The sequence below is a fragment of the Lithobates pipiens genome, unplaced genomic scaffold (genome assembly GCF_037356315.1).
Source record: "Lithobates pipiens isolate NorthernLeopardFrog02 unplaced genomic scaffold, aLitPip1_a1.2 Scaffold_10, whole genome shotgun sequence".
Classification (NCBI taxonomy): Eukaryota; Metazoa; Chordata; class Amphibia; order Anura; family Ranidae; genus Lithobates; species Lithobates pipiens.
This window is the reverse complement of record NW_027507686.1, coordinates 107,625,747-107,646,763: the sequence shown is the minus strand read 5'-3', so window position 1 is coordinate 107,646,763 and position 21,017 is coordinate 107,625,747. Positions and strand designations below refer to the sequence as shown.

The window sequence follows — 21,017 nt, the reverse complement described above, 5'->3', positions numbered from 1 at the left end:
CTATGTCCTACCTACAGGGCCTATGGCGCAAGCTTTCTAAGATATATGTCCTGGCTTCGGATAAATCGCTCCTGACGTCCTTCCTGTACCACCCTAAGATGCCAGACAGCCTGACGTATGCGATGTCCCACACCTGGGGACCTTAGTGGACCCCAGATCGCGGAGAATGTTGTCTTATGCAGACCTTCAGTCCAAATTTGACCTCCCGAGACAGAGCTTCTACAGCTATCTGCAGATACGACACTTTGCCCAGACCATATCCTCTGATTTGCGCTTCTCCCCTCCCTCCGCTTTTGAGACCATAATCCTTGAGGGCACGGCCCAAAGGGGATTGATGTCGGCTATATATAAAATCCTTAATGCACCCCCGCTAGCTCCGGTAGGTAAACATGCCTACATGCTCAAGTGGGAGGAACAGCTGGGGGAGGAGATCACGGATGGGCAATGGCAGACGATATGGTCCCAGGCCTCGAAAAGCTCTCTATGCACGCTCTATAGGGAGAACGCGTACAAAATGTTATTTTTCTGGTACATGACCCCGGACGTCCTTCACGCCATTTACCCTACCACCTCTGACAGATGCTGGCGGTGCTTGACCCACAAAGGCACGCTGTTCCACATTTTCTGGCAGTGTCCCCTAGTGGTCCCCTTCTGGGAAGGGGTCCGGCGCCTCTTGGCTGATCTCTTGGATCGGCGGGTGGACCTGGATCCTAAGACCTTCTTGTTGGGCATCCCTCTCCCTACATTGACGAAGTCCCGCAAGAAATTATCACGGCATACCCTGACTGCGGCGAGATGTCTAATAGCCCTACACTGGAAAAAGGTGCTGCCCCCCGCTCTGGGAGCACTCCATGCTAGAGTTCAGGATGTGGAGTTGATGGAGAGGATGACCGCCAGGATACAGGACAGGCTCGAGGCCCACGATGTGGTCTGGAGTCCATGGAACTCCCGGGAGATCCAGCTGTGAAAAAGAAGCAGAGACCACGCACGGTGACTATACCCCCTGCCTTTCCCTACCCCTCCTCCCCCACACTCTCCTCCCCCCTTTCTCTTTACTTTTTATCCTTTGCTAAACTCTCTTTCTTTCTTCTTATCCCTCTTATCTCCTATACTTCTCACCTCTGCTCTCGTTCTTCTTCTCTCTCTGTTGCTTAGTACCCCTATTTCTTTTTGCCAGCCTCTCTCTCCTTTTCCATCATGGCTGGTGCATGTACGTGCTTTGTTGTTCTTTTAGCACACTACTTTGTGGATGCTGTTTGTCATGAGAGGTTGATACTGTAAGAAGAGGTCCATGACTTGATGCGGGGATACTCCACTGGACCCTATGGTGGGTAAAGCCATTCTTTATTTCTCAGAGTCGGCCCGGTTGTTCGCGGGGGGCCCCCCCGGGCTGGCATTTGCCGGCCCTGGGGGGCCTACTGGGATGGGCCAAGAGGTGGGTGGTCCCTGCGGCCTACTCTTTTCTGTTCTAGCTGTTTTATTCTGATGTAGTAATGCATGACGTGTAATGCACTCTTTGAAAATAAATAAATATGTTATTTGAAAAAAAAAAAAAAAAAGAATCAGGATACAAGATAGTCTCACGCTGGTATAGAGTCCCATACCTTCTGAATAAAATGGATAGATCAATCCCGGATGTTTGTTGGAGGTGAAATTCAGATACGGGGACCATGGGACACCTTTTCTGGGCATGCCCGGCCTTGAGGAACTTTTGGGTTCCCAGCAGCGTGCCTTCTACACTTGACCGAACAGCCTGTTCGAAAGTACAAAAAAAACCTCACGATGCAACTCCTGAATGCCGCCCGGGCATGCATTCCCGCACTGTGGAGGCAGCCTCAGCCCCCATCCAAGGTTCTGTGGTATTCCAAAGTCAATCATATTCTCTGGATGGAAGAATTGACCGCCACCCTTCACAACACTGAAGAGGCATTTAGTGTTACATGGAGGCCCTGGAGGTATTTTACTGGTACTCGAGACTACATTCGGGAGGTGAGCAGTGCCTCTGTCCCAGAAAACGACTGAACATCTAACGTTTACCTACGTAGGCCATGTCTGCCCTGGGTGGCATTCCCCCCCTCCCTTTTTGTCTTTATTTTTCTTTTTTTCCCCGCCGCCATCCCCCCACCTCTCCTCTTCTTCCCCCGTCCTCCCTTTTGACTATGCCTTGTCTCCTTACTAGCCTTCGGGACCCAGAAGAACCCCAGGGTTCTGGACATGACCGGCTCATATTTTACTCTGGTTCACGTAGGTCATGATAAGCTGGCTCGCTGTGGTCCCAGTTGTTCTCCATGATTACATTTGTCGGAACGGAGCTGCACTAGTTATACTGTACTACATGTCGGAGGTGGGGTTTCTCTCTTTTCTGCATGAAACTGTAGGACTCCCCTCTGAGAACCCAGAGTTATTTGGCTGCCTATTTTTTGTTACCATGTAATTGTGACCCTGGGTCATGCTGTATGGTTGACTGTTATATTTATGTTGTTCTACTTAATAAAAGAAAAATAAAAATAAAAAAAATAAGTCAATGCCAACAACTTAAAACTATAGCCTATGGCATCGAGAAATCCCAGGCGGTCTCCCATCCAGGTACTAACCAGGTCCCAACCCTGCTTAGCCTCTGAGATCAAATGCACGCTCAACCCTCTTGACAAACGCCAAGATGGTCACCTTGGGAAACAAACAAAAAAACAAGTCAACGCCAACAACATAAAAAGAAGCCTGCGGCATTTGGAAAACCCAGGCGGTCTCCCATCCAGGTACAAACCAGGCCCAACCCTGCTTAGCCTCTGAGACCAAACGAGATTGGGCGCTTTCAGGGTGTTGTGCCCATAGGCAATTTCTTTGTGCACTCTCAACCCTCTTGACAAATGCCAAGATGGTCACCTTGGGGAACAAGGGAAAAAAAACAGGTCAAAGCCAACAACATAAAAAGAATCCTACGGCATCTGGTATTCCCAGGCGATCTCCCAATCAAGACACTAACCAGGCCAGATCCTTCTATGTCACCTGGTCTTCCCAGGAAGTCTCCCATCCAGGTACTAACCAGGCCTGACGCTGCTAAGCCTCTGAAATCAGACGAGATTGGGTGCTTTCAGGGTGATGTGGCCGTAAGCGTTCTCTTCAAGACCCGCCCAACCCTCTTGACAAACGCCAAGATGGTCGCCTTGAGAAACAAGCGAAATAAACAGTTCAAAGCCAACAACATAAAAAGAAGCCTATGGCACCTGGTATTCCCAGGCAGTCTCCCATCCAGGTAATAACCAGGCCCGACACTGTTTAGCCTCTGAGATCATATGAGATTGGGTGCTTTCAGGGTGATGGGGCCGTAGGTGATCTCTTTGGGCACTCTCAACCCTCTTGTTAAACGCCAAGATGGTCACCTTGGGAAACAAGGGAAAATAAAACAGGTCAACGCCGACAACATAATGAGAAGCCTACGGCACCTGGTATTCCCAAGCTGTCTCCCATCCAGGTACTAACCAGGCCCATCGCTGCTTAGCCTCCGAGATCAGATGAGATTGGGCTCTTTCAGGGTGATTTGGCCGTAGACACTCTCTTTGGGCACTCTGAAGCCTCTTGACAAAGGCCAAGATGGTCACCTTGGGAAACAAGCTAAAAAAAACAGGTCAAAGCCAACAACATAAAAAGAAGCCTACGGCATCCAGTATTCCCAGGCGATCTCCCAATCAAGACACTAACCAGACCAGATCCTTCTATAGCACCTGGTCTTCCCAGGCAGTCTCCCATCCAGGTACTAACCAGGCCTGATGCTGCTTAGCCTCTGAAATCAGATGAGATCGGGTGCTTTCAGGTTGATGTGGCCCGTAAGCGTTCTCCTCAAGACACGCCCAACCCTCTTGACAAACGCCAAGATGGTCGCCTTGAGAAACAAGCAAAAAAAAACAGGTCAAAGCCAACAACATAAAAAGAAGCCTATGGGCTTACAGCGGACCTTAAAAGATGGGACCCACTAGCTCTGTCATGGTTCGGACGCTGTAATGTGTTGAAGATGAACGCGATGCCACGACTTCTGTATCTACTACAAGCCTTACCTATCAAAATACCCCAGACTTTCTTTCATGCGGTTCGCTCAATCTTTATCAAGTTCCTCTGGCGCGGAAAACATATGCGTATTGGTAGGGCAATGTTATTGCGACCGAAATTGCGGGGAGGTATTGGCTTCCCGGACCCTGCTCTATATTACACAGCGACGCACATGACACCGGTGGTTGACTGGTGCCGGTGTTCTACCATATACTGTCCGGCCATGATATAGTGTCCGCGCCGTACTGCGCATGCGCAGTATGGAGCAGACGAAGCTTCGGAAAATCTCCGAAGCTGAACGGCGCCTGCGCGGTAAGTGGAGGTGGTAGCCCCACCATCCAAGTGGACATAGGGTTGTGAATATTAGAGGGCCCCTCGCTGAGCTCGGCTCTTTTATATTCTTACTGTATGTCCACTTGGATAGTGGGGATAGAACCTGGACTCAGTGCGCAGGCGCCGTTCATGCTCGGCAATTTTCAGAATCTGTGTTGCTGTGTACTGCGCATGCGCAGTACACAGCGGACACTATCCGATGGGGGACCATATGTGATAAGACACCGGCATGGGGAACTGAAGCTATGGGTCAAGCTAGAGCAGGAGATGGCGCGGGTTCCACTGGCTGGTCTGCCTTGGGCGGGGAGGCCATTGGAGCCCTGTGTGACTACTCACCCGTTAATTGGCCCCTCGCTCACTGAGATGGATAGTTTTTTTCACCTTTCCCACCTGACTAACTTCCCTTCTCCTATGACCCCAATTATTGGACTTCCTAGATTCCCTCCGGGCCTGTCTGACCAGGCCTTTACCAGGCAAGCCCCAAAAGGGCTTCTGAGAGCAGCCCTATTTCTTGGACCCACGGGCTTGATTCCCATGGGGACCATACTGCTAGAGCAAGTACCTGTTGCATTGGATAGCTGGAGAGCTAGACAGCTAATCCATTTCCTCGGATCACTACCTAACCATTCGTTCTTCTCTAGACAATTCTACCCCTTCGAGGAACTTTGCCTGGATGATGGCCCAATTAGTGGTTCCCTCTCTAGGTCCTACCAAATCCTGACAGACGCACAATCCTCCACGGATCCACCCTTTCTAGCTAAATGGAAAAGGGACGAGGGGCGTGGCCAAGAGCGGCATGTGAGCGGACATGTCTCACAGAGCTCCCTGTGACCATCCTGGAATCGATCCTTTTCCCGACCGAACCGGGGCTTGTGCCGGGCGCTGAACCGTTCCGCCGCCTCCGGGAACCCTACGGGCATCATCCGGACTGTTCGTCTGTTGCGGAGTCGCCATGCCGGCCCGCAAACCACCACGGGGAGATGAAGGCCCGGTGCTTGACTCCCAAGATGGCGCCGCGTCATCTCAGCACGCACGAGGGGACAGCAGAGAGAAGGGTAAGGTGCTCCCTAAGACACCTAAAGCCCAGGGGAAAGACATACTGTATTATGCGCAGAAGTTGAAAGGGGTGGAGGGACCCCGGGAGGACGCAGCGCTGGACGCTACCCCCGCTATTTTTCACACACAGCGGACGGGGGAACCCTCTGGCCGGGCGCAGCAGGCTGTGGAGGAGCACCATGTCCCTGAGATGGATGAGCTGGAGGAGGGGGACACTGTGGAGCAACCCACTTTGGCTGACATACTGCGAGCGGTGCAGAAATGCACCGCCTCGGTGCAGACTCTGCAGGAGCAATTTGGAAGCTTGAAGGAGGAGGTTGGACTGATCAGGCATGATATGCAGAAAGTCAGAGAGCGTACGACGGCGGTGGAGGGTCGGATCAGTGAAGTGGAGGATAGAATGGTGCCCATGGTCAGGGAATTGCAGATCACGGCCAGAATCGCAAACGCTAATGAGCTCAAATATGAGGACATTGAGAATCGCTTGAGAAGGAGCAACATTCGCATTGTTGGATTGCCAGAAAAAACGGAAGGTAGAGATCCTACTGACTTTGTAGAGAACTGGCTGGTGGAAGTTTTCGGCCGTGAGGCATTTTCCCCTTTCTACTCAATTGAGCGGGCTCATCGGGTCCCCCCTAGGCCCTTACCACCGGGCAATCCGCCCCGCACCATGCTGGCTAAGTTGCTTAATTATAAGGACAAGGAGATTATACTGCGTCTGGCCAGGGAAAAGAGGGGCGTTCAATATAATGGGGCGAGAGTCTCCTTTTACCCCGACTTCTCTGCGGAAGTTCAGAGGCGCAGAGCGAAATTTGGGGATGTGAAAAGAAGGCTGCAACGTTTGGGAGCTAAATACGCTATGCTGTACCTCGCTAAGCTCCGCGTGATAGCGGGGGGACGGGCACAATTTTTCGAATCTGCTGCAGAGGCTTCTGCGTGGCTGGAGGCGAATGAGCATCTCCTCCGCCAGGATGGAGGCAACGAGGAGGGGGCGGATTGATCCTGTTACATGTTTGTTTGTGGCCCATGATGGAACCTTGTGGATTACAATTCAGTGACGCTCCTGCTTGAGGGCTTTTGGAACTATTAACTGTTCTGCGGTTGGCAACAAGTTCGGTCGGGAGCCGTTTATACAGGATTGGCAAAATGGAAGCACTATCCATGTTTTTGATGAAGGTGCCCTTACAGATGGAGCACATCTTATGTGCTGAGCCACTGGCCATGGTATGCTTGTTGCAACATGGACTGGTGAGGGGTTTTGTTTATACCCTCAGGTTTATTTGTGTTCAGTTTTTGAAGTTTGTTTTTTTCTTTTATAACATTATCCTCACCCCTACGGGGCGTGGGGGGTCATCACAGCAGCACTATGGAAGAATCACACAGCTGAGTACACCGGGTCAAGCCCAGCAGAGAGACTGTCGTATGGTATTTGGGTGGGAGAGTTTGGGGTCAGCTATTATCTATCAATGGGGATACTATTTGATTTTTGAACTTCTCCGGGACTGTATATTATGGTATCCCCACACCGGGGTTGGGGGAGGGTTGGGGATGTGTAAGAACCGGGGATGTGGACTACAGTGTGATATGTTTATGGAGGAAATATTCTGTATAGCTCATCTAGTTGATATGCCAGGATGACGTGTATTCCTATACTGTCATGGAATGTGAGGGGCCTTGGGGACCCCCTCAAACGTACTATGGTCTCCACGGCCATTAGAAAACATCTGCCGGGCATTTGTGTGCTGCAGGAGACCCATCTGACCCCGGGGGCGGTGTCGTGCCTGGGGTTTGCATGGGCAGGGTGGGCGTACCACTCCACTCACACTTCCTATTCAAGGGGGGTGAGTGTGATGGTGCATCGTACCCTTGACTTTCAGATGCTTGATTTGGAGGTTGATCAGGAGGGGAGATATGTATTTTTGATGTGTAGAGTTTCGCGATTGCAATTTATTCTTGCAGCGGTGTATATACCCCCTCCATTTAGTCCTCCGGTTTTACGTGCCCTGTTGACATTTCAATTAGCTAACCCGGGGACCCCTTTGGTGTTGGTGGGTGATTTAAATGGTGTTATAGACCCTAGCCTGGATAGACACCCTCCTCCTCTAGGGGGTGGGGGTACACATACTACGGCCTTGGCAAGGTTTCTGGGAGAGGTGGGCTGGACAGACCCGTGGAGACACAGGAACCCGACCGAACGACAATTTTCATGCTTCTCTAAGACGCACTTTTCATTGTCTAGGATTGACATGTGCCTGTGCTCGACTGCAGCGCTTCAACATGTGAAAGGGGTGCAGTATTTAACTAGAAGTATATCTGATCATTCTCCCTTGTTAGTTCATGTAACGGTTAACCCGGCTTCCACTTTACAGAGGGCCCCATGGAAACTTAATGCTTTTTGGTTGCACCTTCTCCCTCCCACTAACACGATTGAAGTGGACGTGGTGGCCTACTGGCAGAGACATGCTGAATACCCTGATTCAAATGCCGCCTGGGACGCTTTTAAAGCCTTTCTCCGGGGGCTGTTCATAACTGAGGTCAATGCCATTAAGCATAATACGTCTGACCAGAGGGATCAAGCTGACCAGCTGGTCAGACGGCTGGAGGCGGAATATATTGCCGGTTCGGGTGGGACCACTCGGGAAGCTTGGATAGCTGCTCAGGATGCCATTAATAGAATGGATGCCTCCAAAGCAAATCAAAAGAGATTTTTTAATAAGCTGGCTTTTTATGAGGAGGGTGAGCAGACGGGTAAGCTGTTGGCGACGTTGGTGCATTCTCAGCGGTCTTCCCCATCTATTGGGGCTTTGCGCGCCGGGTCGGGCAGACTGGTTAATACCCCTGATTTGGTGATGCGCGAGTTGGTGGACTTCTACTCTGCACTCTATGAGTCCAAGTTGACACGTACTATGGATGAGGTTCGGGAGTTTCTACAGGGGATAGAGCTACCGTGTTTGGCGGCATCCCAGGTGGAGTCTCTGGAGGCGCCCATTACGATGGAGGAGATGTTGCTGGCTACCAACTCGTTCCCCAACTCTAAAGCCCCGGGGGATGATGGCATCCCGATGGAGGTGTATAAACAGTTTGGTGATGTATTACTGCCTCAATTGCTCCGCACCCTAAATTTGGCCAGGGAATCGCACTGCCTTCCAGAGTCGATGAGAAGAGCCAGCATTGTGCTGCTTCTTAAGCCAGGGAAGGATCCGTTGGACCCCGGTTCGTATAGGCCGATTTCGTTGCTACAGACTGATATCAAGATCCTTGCTAAAGTGCTAGCCCGGAGATTGAATTCGGTGGTCGCCTCCCTTGTCCATCCGGATCAATCGGGTTTTATACCTGAGCGGTCCACAGCAATTAATATCCGCCGCTTGTTTCTCAATATGCAGTCCCGCGCAGATAATGTGGATGACAGAGCGCTGTTGTCGCTCGACGCCCATAAGGCTTTTGATAGCATTGAATGGGGCTACTTGTGGGCGACTCTCGAGAGATTTGGGTTTGGGCCCGGCTTTCTATCATGGGTACAACTATTGTATAATTCGCCTTCTGCGGTAATAAGGGAGGCGGGAAGGGTGTCAGCTCCTTTTCCCTTGTTTAGAGGGACTAGGCAGGGATGCCCTCTGTCCCCTTTACTTTTTGCTCTTGCCATTGAGCCTTTGGCAGCCCTGGTGAGATGCAACCCTTTGATAACGGGTTTTAAATATGGGCAGCTGCATGAAAAATTAATGTTATACGCGGACGATGCTATGCTGTTGCTGGGGGATACATCCGGGTCTCTGGTTGAGGCCATGAAAGTGGTTCGGCACTTTGGGTCGTTCTCGGGTCTGGTGATTAATTGGACCAAATCACATCTTATGTTGCTAGATTCTTCCTCCCCTCGGGATCCTGCGCTACAGGATATCCCGGTTACTGACAAATTTAAATACCTGGGGATCTGGGTTACCCCGCGCCCATGTGACTACTTATCACTGAATCTCTCCCCGTTATTAAGTAGGATCAGAGATAAAACGAAAGTTTGGGCTAAATTGAAAATGACACTGATAGGCAGAGTGAACCTTATTAAAATGATCTGTATGCCACAATTACTGTATATTTTACATAACACGCCCATGGTGATTCCGCTTAAAATGTTTAGAATCATTAACTCCTTGTTTAGAGCATTTATTTGGCTTAATAAACCTCCTAGGATACGACTGGAACAGCTTCAGAAACCCAAGGAGATGGGGGGGCTGGCCCTTCCCAACCCGTGGCTATATTATATAGCGGCACAGTTACAACATATTGCCCGAGCCATAGCAAACGGCTGGGACATTGGGGGAGGGGTGGGTAATCCCGCCACGGCTCTCCTGACACATGGTGCGGGCTCGGACGGGGTGGTGGCTGGACTGGAAGCCCTGTCGTTCGCCAAGTCTAACAGGCTCTTTCCAACGTATGCCCTACTTCAAAAAATATGGAATAAAACGCGCCAATTGCAGAATGTGGAGGGCTTTACGGAGTATAGCCCGATATGGCATAACAGGTATTACGGGGAAATGTTTGGTTTGACTTGTGCTGAACGGTGGAGGCGATGCGGAGTGACTCTCATGTCTCAAATTTTTTCCGGGGGAGCGCTGCTTTCTTTTACAGAACTGAGGGAAAGATATGGCGTCCCTCAGGGTATGTATTTCTATTATTTGCAGCTGAGTCACGCTGTTATGGCTCAGGCTGGAAATAATCCCTGGAGGCAGTCTCCCACCCCAATCTTTCGGTTTGTGACCGAAGTTACTAGTCTCAAAGGTTTTATATCCAGTTCCTATAGTATGTTACTAAATGCATCTATGCCGGGTTCTCCCGCAAGGGTAATTGCCTCATCGGAAAGGGATGTGGGAGTATTTGAGGAGGACCAATGGGCGGAGGCCTTACAGGCCATACAGGGTTGCTCATTGAATACGGCACAGCGCTAATCACAACTCTATATTGTCATGAGGGTGCACCTCACGCCGGCTAGACTGTATAAGATGGGGATTGGGGAGGGGGACCTATGTACCAGGTGTGCCAGGGATAGGGGCGACCTTATACACTTACTCTGGCGCTGCCCCAAATTGCATTTATATTGGTCAGGGGTCATTGATACTCTCAATGGGGCCTTCTGGGTACGGATTCCACAGGATCCAAAGGTGTGCCTTTTGGGTGTGATGGATGATCTCCCGTGGGAAGCGCCAGTTAAGGAGGCCTTGGGGAGGGCTCTCTTTCAAGCACGCAAACTTGTCCTTCAACACTGGAGAGCGAGTGACCCCCCGAGGTTGAAGGAATGGATAACTCAAATGGGGAGCATGTTAAGCCTGGAAAAGTATATTTACCAACACAGGGGCCGGGCGGGACGATTTGAACGACTGTGGGGACCCTGGCTTGATACCCCCGGGCTGTCACCCTTGGAGCTGGTTATGGGGCGGTTGTTTATTTAGGATGGGTAAGGGAGGCTTAGAGGGGGGGCGAGCGGGCATTGGGGCTGTGGCCCAACTGGTCAATCTTGCTCTGTCTGTGTGGTGTGCGGTTAGAATAAGGAGATGTATTATAACGCTTGTGGTGTATGGCTTTGATATGTGCAATGTGCCTTTATGTGTACGACGCTTGTATGTGTATATTACGCTGATACTGTGATGACTTGTGTGTGTATCTTTGTACCAATAAAATCCGTTTTGATTGAAAAAAAAATGGAAAAGGGACTTACAACCTACATTCTCCAAACCACAGAAGGACAGAATACTCTTTTTCGCCCATAAGTCGTCACTCTGCAGTAAATATCAGGAGATCTCATATAAGCTGATCACACGCTGGTATCATACACCGGTGGTGTTGTCCAAAATATTCCCCGGTCAATCTGACCGCTGCTGTCGCTGTGGGCAACAGGCTGGCACCATTCTCCACATTTTCTGGGAATGCCCTAAATTACAAACATTCTGGAAGCCTGTCCTGAGACTCATCCACAAGTTCACAGACATTTCCTTAGCCAATGATCCTGCAGCAGTTCTTCTCAATCTAACTCCTATGTCGAGAAAGCGTTATCATAAGTCCTTACTTAAACATCTCCTCAATGCAGCTAGGGCCTGCATCCCAAGTCAGTGGAAAGAGCAATCTGCTCCAATGGTGACCCAGTGGTTCGCAAGGGTAAATGATATTGAACGAATGGAAGACCTGACTGCCACAATGAGGGATAAAACGGAGGAGCATGGGAACAGATGGTTCTACTGGACCCAGTTTCGCTTTTCGGAAGAATACCTCCGCGAGACATAGTAAGCTCATGGTGATCGTTGGAGATCGCTGCTCCAAACGTTGGACAGCTGATGAGCTGGTGAGCCGAGGGCGTCTCTTGCTCCCTGGGAGGGGACCCCACCCTATCCACTCTACCCACGACACCCCCTTACCCCTTCTTTTCCTTTTCTGCCATTTCCTTCCCCAATCTTCTCTTTCCCCTTCTCCCTCCTTTCAGTTCTACTATTTCCCTTCTTAACTCAAAAAAGGGAAAAGAAAATGGTATGTTCCGACCCCATTTGACTACTACACAATACTCTTCCCCTATCTATGGATATCTAAACTCTTCGAGGGTAGCAGGGCTAGTATCAATAATATTTTAAGTGGTAGAGGATCCCAACGAGATGGAGCTTTAATCTCATCTTGATATGACCGCAAAGCTGTACACGTGCTATTCTCCTCTGACTTCTTACCATTGGCTCTGATATCCATGCAATATGATCGTTTGTTTGTAACTATTTGTATCACACATTCTGTGAAGTTGCCTTTGCATTGTATGTCGCATACTACTAAATAAAAAAAAAAAAAAAAAAGAAAGAAGCCTATGGCACCTGGTATTCCCAGGCGGTCTCCCATCCAGGTACTAACCAGGCCTGACACTGTTTAGCATCCGAGATCAGACGAGATTGGGCGCTTTCAGGGTGATGGGGCCGTAGGTGATCTCTTCGGGCACTCTCAACCCTCTTGACAAATGCCAAGATGGTCACCTTGAGATACAAGCGAAAAAAAACAGGTCAATGTCAACAACGTAAAAAGAAGAATACGGCACCTGGTATTCCAACGCCATCTCCCATCCAGGTACTAACTAGGCCCAACCCTTCTTAGCCTCAGAGAAGAGAAGAGATAGGGCTCTTTCAGGGTGATGCTGCTGTAAGCGATCTCTTTGGGCACTCTCAACCCTCTTGACAAATGCCAAGATGGTCACTTTGGGAAACAAGCAAAAAAAAAAAAAACGAATCAACGCCAACAACATAAAAAGAAGCCTACAATAACTGGTATTCCCAGGTGGTCTAGCATCCAGGTACTAACCAGGCCCGACTCTTCTTAGCCTCCAAGATCAGACGAGATTGGGTGCTTTCAGAGTGATGTGGCCATAGGCAATCTCTTCAGGCACTCTCAACCCTCTTGACAAACACCAAGATGGTCACTTTGGGAAATAAGCGAAAAAAAAACAGGTCAACGCCAACAACATAAAAAGAAGTCTACGACACCTGGTATTCCCAGGCAGTCTCCCATCCAGGTACTAACAAGGCCCGACTCTTCTTAGCCTTCAACATCAAACGAGATCGGGTGCTTTCAGGGTGATGTGCCCGTAGGCAATCTCTTCAGGCACTTTCAACCCTCTTGACAAACGCCAAGATTGTCACCTTGGCAAACAAGCAAAAAAATAAAAATAAGTCGGAAGCTAGAGACAATACGGCCCGAGTCCTCAATTTAATCCATGTACAGGGAAGGCCCTTGCTTATGTTGTCAACGGACGCGGAGAAGGCCTTTGACAGGGTGGCCTGGCACTTTATGCAGGCCACCCTGGAACATATGGGTCTTGGCCCCAACATGATGAGCTGGGTAATGTCGCTTTACTCCACGCCGTCGGCAGCGGTACGGGTGACCGAGTGGTGCTCGGACTCTTTCCCCGTCACTAATGGGACGAGGCAGGGGTGCCCTCTGTCTCCCCTAATTTTAATTCTGACACTGGAACCACTTATGTGTCACGTTCGGAATGACCCGAATATTACTGGCATATCCAAACCCTCGGCACACCACAAAATTGCGGCGTGCGCTGACGATCTAATTTTTTCCGTCTCCAATCCACACATTTTGCTTCCCAAAATACTTGCATCTCTACAGCGACACGGCAGCCTATCAAACTATAAAAACAATTGCGCCAAGTCGGCTGTATTGAATATATCGGTCCCGGATGGTGAGGCCAAGAGGCTCCGCTCCGCTTTTCCATTCTACTGGGCTGAAAAATCTATACGTTACCTGGGCGTTGACATCGCAGCGGATTTAGCGCAATTGTACCCGCTTAATTTTGTCTCTCTCCTGGATAGACTGAAATCTGATTTGGGAAACTGGCATGCTTTAACACTGACCTGGTTCGGGCGCTGTAATGCATTCAAAATGACGGCCCTCCCTCGGATCTTATACATGTTCCAGACATTACCGATCCGGTTACCCCCAATTTTTTTCAGACAACTGCAGGTGCTGCTCCGGGACTTTATTTGGGCGTGCAAACCGCCCAGAGCCCGTTTGCAATTGCTTGCCAGACCAAAGGACAAGGGGGGTCTGGGTCTCCCAGATCTCATACAATACTACAGAGTGACTCTGCTAGCGAGAGTCGTTGATTGGCATTGTAATGGCCCACACAAGCAGTGGGTGGAGATGGAGATTGAGGATGGATCCATTCCCCTATTGACCTCCCCGTGGCTCCTGTCCTCCCTACCAAAAGACCTCAGAGGTCACCCCGTAGTGAGAGCTACATTGGCTGTTGTGCGGAGGTTGTTCAGCTGCACACACATTGCTCCCCTGCCATCACCAATGACTCCGGTTATAGGTAATCCAGACTTCCCACCGGGATTTACCAACAAGAAACTGCGACAGTTGACAGTGGTGGGGAAACAGCGTCTGGGAGAGGTGTGGCCCTCAGGAGGGCTCCCGACCACGCAAACTGTCGCCGAGCTTTCTGACCCTCCGCTTGACTTGTTTAGTGCTTATCAACTTCGTCACTTTCTTCTGGCCATACAAAGGGCCCCCTACACTCCTAGAGACCTGACACCCTATGAATCCATCTGTCACAAAAGGGAACCTGGGCGACACACCCTCTCCCTCCTGTACAACCTATTGAGTAGTCAGGAAGAGGAGTCGACCCCCACCATTTATCCACAAATAGGAGAGGGACTTAGGCATCACATTTACCCCACAACAGATAGGGAAGATCCTGACCTTAGTACATAAAGCAGACCAATATCAAGAATCAGGATACAAGATAGTCTCACGCTGGTATAGAGTCCCATACCTTCTGAATAAAATGGATAGATCGATCCCGGATGTTTGTTGGAGGTGAAATTCGGATACGGGGACCATGGGACACCTTTTCTGGGCATGCCCGGCCTTGAGGAACTTTTGGGTTCCCAGCAGCATGCCTTCTATACTTGACCGAACAGCCTGTTCGAAAATACAAAAAAACCCTCATGATGCAACTCCTGAATGCCGCCCGGGCCTGCATTCCCGCACTGTGGAGGCAGCCTCAGCCCCCATCCAAGGTGCTGTGGTATTCCAAAGTCAATCATATTCTCCGGAGGGAAGAATTGACCGCCACCCTTCACAACACTGAAGAGGCATTTAGTGTTACATGGAGGCCCTGGAAGTATTTTACTGGTACTCGAGACTACATTCGGGAGGTGAGCAGTGCCTCTGTCCCAGAAAACTACTGAACATCTAACGTTTACCTACGTAGGCCATGTCTGCCCTGGGTGGCATTCCCCCCCTCCCTTTTTGTCTTTATTTTTCTTTTTTTCCCCGCCGCCATCCCCCCACCTCCTCTCTCTCTGTCTTTGCACTCTCTTCTTCCCCCGTCCTCCCTTTTGACTATGCCTTGTCTCCTTACTAGCCTTCGGGACCCAGAAGAACCCCAGGGTTCTGGACACGACCGGCTCATATTTTACTCTGGTTCACGTAGGTCATGATAAGCTGGCTCGCTGTGGTCCCAGTTGTTCTCCATGATTACATTTGTCCGAACGGAGCTGCACTAGTTATACTGTACTACATGTCGGAGGTGGGGTTTCTCTCTTTTCTGCATGAAACTGTAGGACTCCCCTCTTAGAACCCAGAGTTATTTGGCTGCCTATTTTTTGTTACCATGTAATTGTGACCCTGGGTCATGCTGTATGGTTGACTGTTATATTTATGTTCTACTTAATAAAAGAATAATAAAAATTAAAAAAAATAAGTCAATGCCAACAACTTAAAACTAAAGCCTATGGCATCGAGAAATCCCAGGCGGTCTCCCATCCAGGTACTAACCAGGTCCCAACCCTGCTTAGCCTCTGAGATAAAATGCACGCTCAACCCTCTTGACAAACGCCAAGATGGTCACCTTGGGAAACAAACCAAAAAAAACAAGTCAACGCCAACAACATAAAAAGAAGCCTGCGGCATTTGGAAAACCCAGGCGGTCTCCCATCCACGTACAAACCAGGCCCAACCCTGCTTAGCCTCTGAGACCAAACGAGTTTGGGCGCTTTCAGGGCGTTGTGCCCATAGGCAATTTCTTTGTGCACTCTCAACCCTCTTGACAAATGCCAAGATGGTCACCTTGGGAAACAAGGGAAAAAAAACAGGTCAAAGCCAACAACATAAAAAGAATCCTACGGCATCCGGTATTCCCAGGCGATCTCCCAATCAAGACACTAACCAGGCCAGATCCTTCTATGTCACCTGGTCTTCCCAGGCAGTCTCCCATCCAGGTACTAACCAGGCCTGACGCTGCTAAGCCTCTGAAATCAGACGAGATCGGGTGCTTTCAGGGTGATGTGGCCGTAAGCGTTCTCTTCAAGACACGCCCAACCCTCTTGACAAACGCCAAGATGGTCGCCTTGAGAAACAAGCGAAAAAAACAGTTCAAAGCCAACAACATAAAAAGAAGCCTATGGCACGGGGCGTGGCCTGGACAGCAATGGAGTAGGACGCTTGTGACCTGAGCTCCGCTCCTACCGCGATCTCCTGTAGTGATCCTGGGTGCCCACTAACTGTTTTACCTACGATTTTACCGGTGTAATACCCGCTACCTTCTTGTGTATACATTGGGACGATGTCTCTGACGAAGAAGCAGTCTGCAGCGGCGGCATCTCTAGAAATGTTCCGGCGGGACTATGAGGGCCAACATGGTGGACAGTCCACTCCGGCTGCAGAACCTGCTACCTCAGACACGGCGAAGGTGCTTGAGGCAATTTCTACCTGCCAGACCACACTGACAACTAAACTTGAGGAGGTTAGGGTGGATGTCTCACTTATCCGACAGGACATGGCTAAACTGCGTGACAGAGTGAAGGAAAATGAAAACCGGATCAGTCAGGCCGAAAATGTCCTGTTCCCTCTGCAGCATGCCCAAGAGGATGTGCAAAGGCAGCTCCAGCAGCTGGCCCAGAAACAGGACGACCTTGAGAATAGGGCCCGCAGATCTAACCTCTGCTTTATCGGCCTGCCGGAGGGCTCCGAGGGGGCTGACCCAGTGACATTTTTGGAATCTCTCCTGATTAAGGCCTACGGTAGGGAAGCGTTCTCTACCTCATTTATTATTGAAAGGGCCCACAGAATGCCTGCCCGCCCGCTGCCGGAGGGGGCACCTCCTCGCACGTGCATTGCTAAGCTGTTAAATTACCGGGATAGGGATGCCATCCTTCGCCTTACTCGTGAAATAGGGAACATCCCGTTTCAGAACGGACATATCTCAGTGTTTCCTGACTTCTCCGCAGAAGTTCAAAAACGTTGTTCCCGATTCGTGGAAGTCAAGAGGCGCCTTAGGGCACCTCACCTCAAGTACTTTCAGGTTTTTCTTTACTACTAATCAGGGGACGGCTCCGGTTGACTGTACCTGGGAGACTTTTAAACTGCACGTACGCTCCAATTTAACACACCGGATTAACCGGTTGAAGCGTACCTCCAAGACTTTGCTATCTAATGCCCTACGGGAGCTGGACTCGGTGACCACTGACTTCACTACTGACCCCACACCTGCTAAGGCCCAGGTATTACGTCACCACACAAGGCTAGTAGATCACCTCCACATTGAACAGGCTAAGCAAAAGTTGTTTTTTGTTAAGCAACGGGTGTTTGAACAAGGAGAGAGGGCGGGAAAGTTGCTGGCCTACTTGGCGCATTGGACTCCAAGCCCCCGGTGGTGGTTTCATTGACTGACAATGGGGGTGAGGAGGTGACTGATCCGCCAACAGTGGCCACCATGTTTCTTGCTTACTATGCTGCCTTTTATGAGTCGCAGGTGCATAGGCCGAGAACTGAGACGGGGCGTACCTCCGAGATATCTCTATTCCCTACCTGTCTGAGGCTCAGGTTGAGTCTCTTGAGGCCCCGATATCGGCAGATGAGATTAGGCTAGCAGTGGCATCCCTTGCAACGGCTAAGGCCCCTGGACTGGATAGTATTCCCCTGGATTTCTATGCCCACTACTCTGAGACACTAGTGCCAGAATTGTTGAGATTATATACACACATATTTGACTCCGGGTCCCTACCTGATACTCTACGGCAAGCAATTATTATAGTGATACCCAAGCCAGGAAAGGATACCCACTCCCCGGATTCCTATCGCCCCATCTCGCTGCTCCAAGCAGATATAAAAATTCTGGCTAAAGTCCGAACGGAGCTGCATTAGTTATACTGTACTACATGTCGGAGGTGGGGTTTCTCTCTTTTCTGCATGAAACTGTAGGACTCCCCTCTGAGAACCCAGAGTTATTTGGCTGCCTATTTTTTGTTACCATGTAATTGTGACCCTGGGTCATGCTGTATGGTTGACTGTTATATTTATGTTGTTCTACTTAATAAAAGAATAAAACAAAAAAAAAAAATAAGTCAATGCCAACAACTTAAAAAAAAAGCCTATGGCATCGAGACATCCCAGGCGGTCTCCCATCCAGGTACTAACCAGGTCCCAACCCTTCTTAGCCTCTGAGATCAAATGAGATTTGGCTCTTTCAGAGTGATGCAGCCATAGTAGATTTTTTCAGGCACGCTCAACCCTCTTGACAAACGCCAAGATGGTCACCTCTGGAAACAAACAAAAAAAACAAGTCAACACCAACAACATAAAAAGAAGCCTACCGCACCTAGTATTTCCAGGCGGTCTCCCATCCAGGTATTAACAAGGCGCGACCCTTTCTAGCCTCTGAGATCAGCGGAGATTGGGCGCTTTCAGGGTGAAGTGCCCATAGGCAATCTCTTTGGGCACTCTCATCCCTCTTGAAAAATGCCAAGATAGTCACCCTGGGAAACAAGCGAAAAAAAACAGGTCAACGCCAACAACATAAAAAGAAGAATACGGCACCTGGTATTCCAAGGCCGTCTCCCATTCAAGTACTAACTAGGCCCAACCCTTCTTAGCCTCTGAGATCAGAAGAGAAAGGGTGCTTTCAGGGTGATGCGGCTGTAAGCGATCCCTTTAGGCACTCTCAACCCTCTTGACAAATGCCAAGATGATCACTTTGGGAAACAAGCGAAAAAAACAGGTCAACACCAACAACATAAAAATAAGCCTGCGGCATCTGGAAAACCCAGGCGGTCTCCCATCCAGGTACAAACCAGGCCCAACCCTGCTAAGCCTCTGAGACCAAACGAGATTGGGCGCTTTCAGGGTGTTGTGCTCGTAGGCAATTTCTTTGTGCACTCTCAACCCTCTTGACACATGCCAAGATGGTCACTAGTGTATACAGATAGGCTAGATTATACAGAATAACGTCCTGGGTATGCAGAGATGGAGGCTAGGGTATACAGAGAGAGAGGCTAGAGTATGCATACTTGCTAGTGTATACAGGCGGACTAGTGTATACAGAAGACCGGTTAGTTTATACAGAAAGGCAAAAATGTGTACAAAAGACAGGCTAGTGTATACAGATAGGCTAGATTATACAGATAGGCTAGATTATACAGAAGAACGTCCTGGGTATGCAGAGATGGAGGCTAAGGTATACAGAGAGAGGGGCTAGAGTACGCATACTTGCTAGTGTATACAGATGGACTAGTGTATACAGAGGACCGGCTAGTTTATACAGAGAGGCTTATGTGTACAAAAGACAGGCTAGTGTATACAAATAGGCTAGATTATAGAGAAGAACGTCCTGGGTATGCAGAGATGGAGGCTGGGTTACACAGAGAGGCTAGTGTATGCAGGCTTGCTAGTGTATACAGACGGACTAGTGTATACAGTAGACCAGCTAGTTTATACAGGGAGGCTAATGTCTACAGAAGACCGGCTAGTGTATACACATAGGCTAGATTATAGAGAAGAACGTCCTGGGTATGCAGAGATGGAGGCTAAGGTATACAGAGAGAGAAGTTGGGTTACAAAGAGAGGCTAGTGTATGCAGACTTGCTAGTGTATACCGGTGGACTAGTGTATACAGAGAGGCTTGGGTATACAGAGAGCTAATGTATAAAGAGATGCTAGTGTATACAAAAGACAACCAAGAGTAGACAGTGAGGCTCGTGTATACAGAAGACCGGCTACAGAGAAGCTAATTTGTACAAAAGACAGGCTAGTGTATACAGATAGGCTAGATTATACAGAGGAAGGTCCTGGGTATGCAGAGATGGAGGCTAGGGAATCCAGAGAGAGACTGTGTTATACAGAGAGGCTAGAGTATGCAGAAGACAGGCTATTTTTTTTTACAGATAGGCTTACACTGTACACAGAGAGATTAATGTATACAGAAAAGCTAGCGTGTAAAGAAGACAGGACTTTATTTTTTGCTAATGCAACTACTTCTGAAACATGTAAAGTGCTTTTTTCATATTTTGGTGCTGTTAAAAAGTGGTGTGTTGTCAGTGGTGATATCAATGTGACAGTTAATGTGGAGAACTACAACTATACAAAATAGAGCAAAAGAGTGCTAAGTTTATTTTGTTAAGTCATTGACTGATAGACGTTAAGTAATTGGCCGTTATTGGTTTGGCAGTACATGGTTTATTTTGATGTAAGATAGTTTTATTCTCTACTTATAGCCGAGTTTTAGACGACTTTATTATTAGCATTATTATCATTATTCGCATTATTCATATATATTATGCAGAGTGTAAGTATTGCAGTGAGACGATATTGCTTTTGAAAGATTTGTATTATTATACATAGCATTGTTAGCAGACCAATTGGACAATTTACATGGTTTAATATTGCAGAGCGTAATCTATCAGGAAAGAGATCCAAAGCGTTAGTTGCAGTAGCTTCATAAAACTGAGAAATCGTTGCATTACTCTAAATTTAAAAGTTGTTCCGGTAGCACTGAAAAGGCAATATTAGATGAGTGATCTACACATTTCGTTTACTATTGCAGAGAGATACCGGCTAAATGTTAATATGTTCTGCGTGTAAGGTAGAAATTAGATGGTTTAGTGTGAGCTGGTTTACCAGGATTTAGAGATAGTAATCTGTTTATACTAATAATAAATATAGCAAAATAACTCTAAAATTAATATTGAGACAGTATATACAGGTCGGGTTTAAGTGGAAATACACGAAATAACAGCAACGACGTGTGTAGGTTTTTATCAATCAGGTTCATTACGTGT

General features: G+C 48.9%; 4 pseudogenes; all 4 read right to left on the bottom strand.

Moving 5' to 3' along the window:
* Nucleotides 1-3,212: 3,212 nt before the first annotated feature.
* Nucleotides 3,213-3,331, bottom strand: LOC143949448 (5S ribosomal RNA; annotated as a pseudogene).
* Nucleotides 3,332-3,431: 100 nt separating this feature from the next.
* On the bottom strand, nt 3,432-3,550 carry LOC143955561 (5S ribosomal RNA; annotated as a pseudogene).
* Nucleotides 3,551-12,257: 8,707 nt separating this feature from the next.
* On the bottom strand, nt 12,258-12,376 carry LOC143957577 (5S ribosomal RNA; annotated as a pseudogene).
* A 322-nt stretch (nt 12,377-12,698) lies between these two features.
* On the bottom strand, nt 12,699-12,817 carry LOC143943463 (5S ribosomal RNA; annotated as a pseudogene).
* Between the last annotated feature and the right edge of the window lie 8,200 nt (nt 12,818-21,017).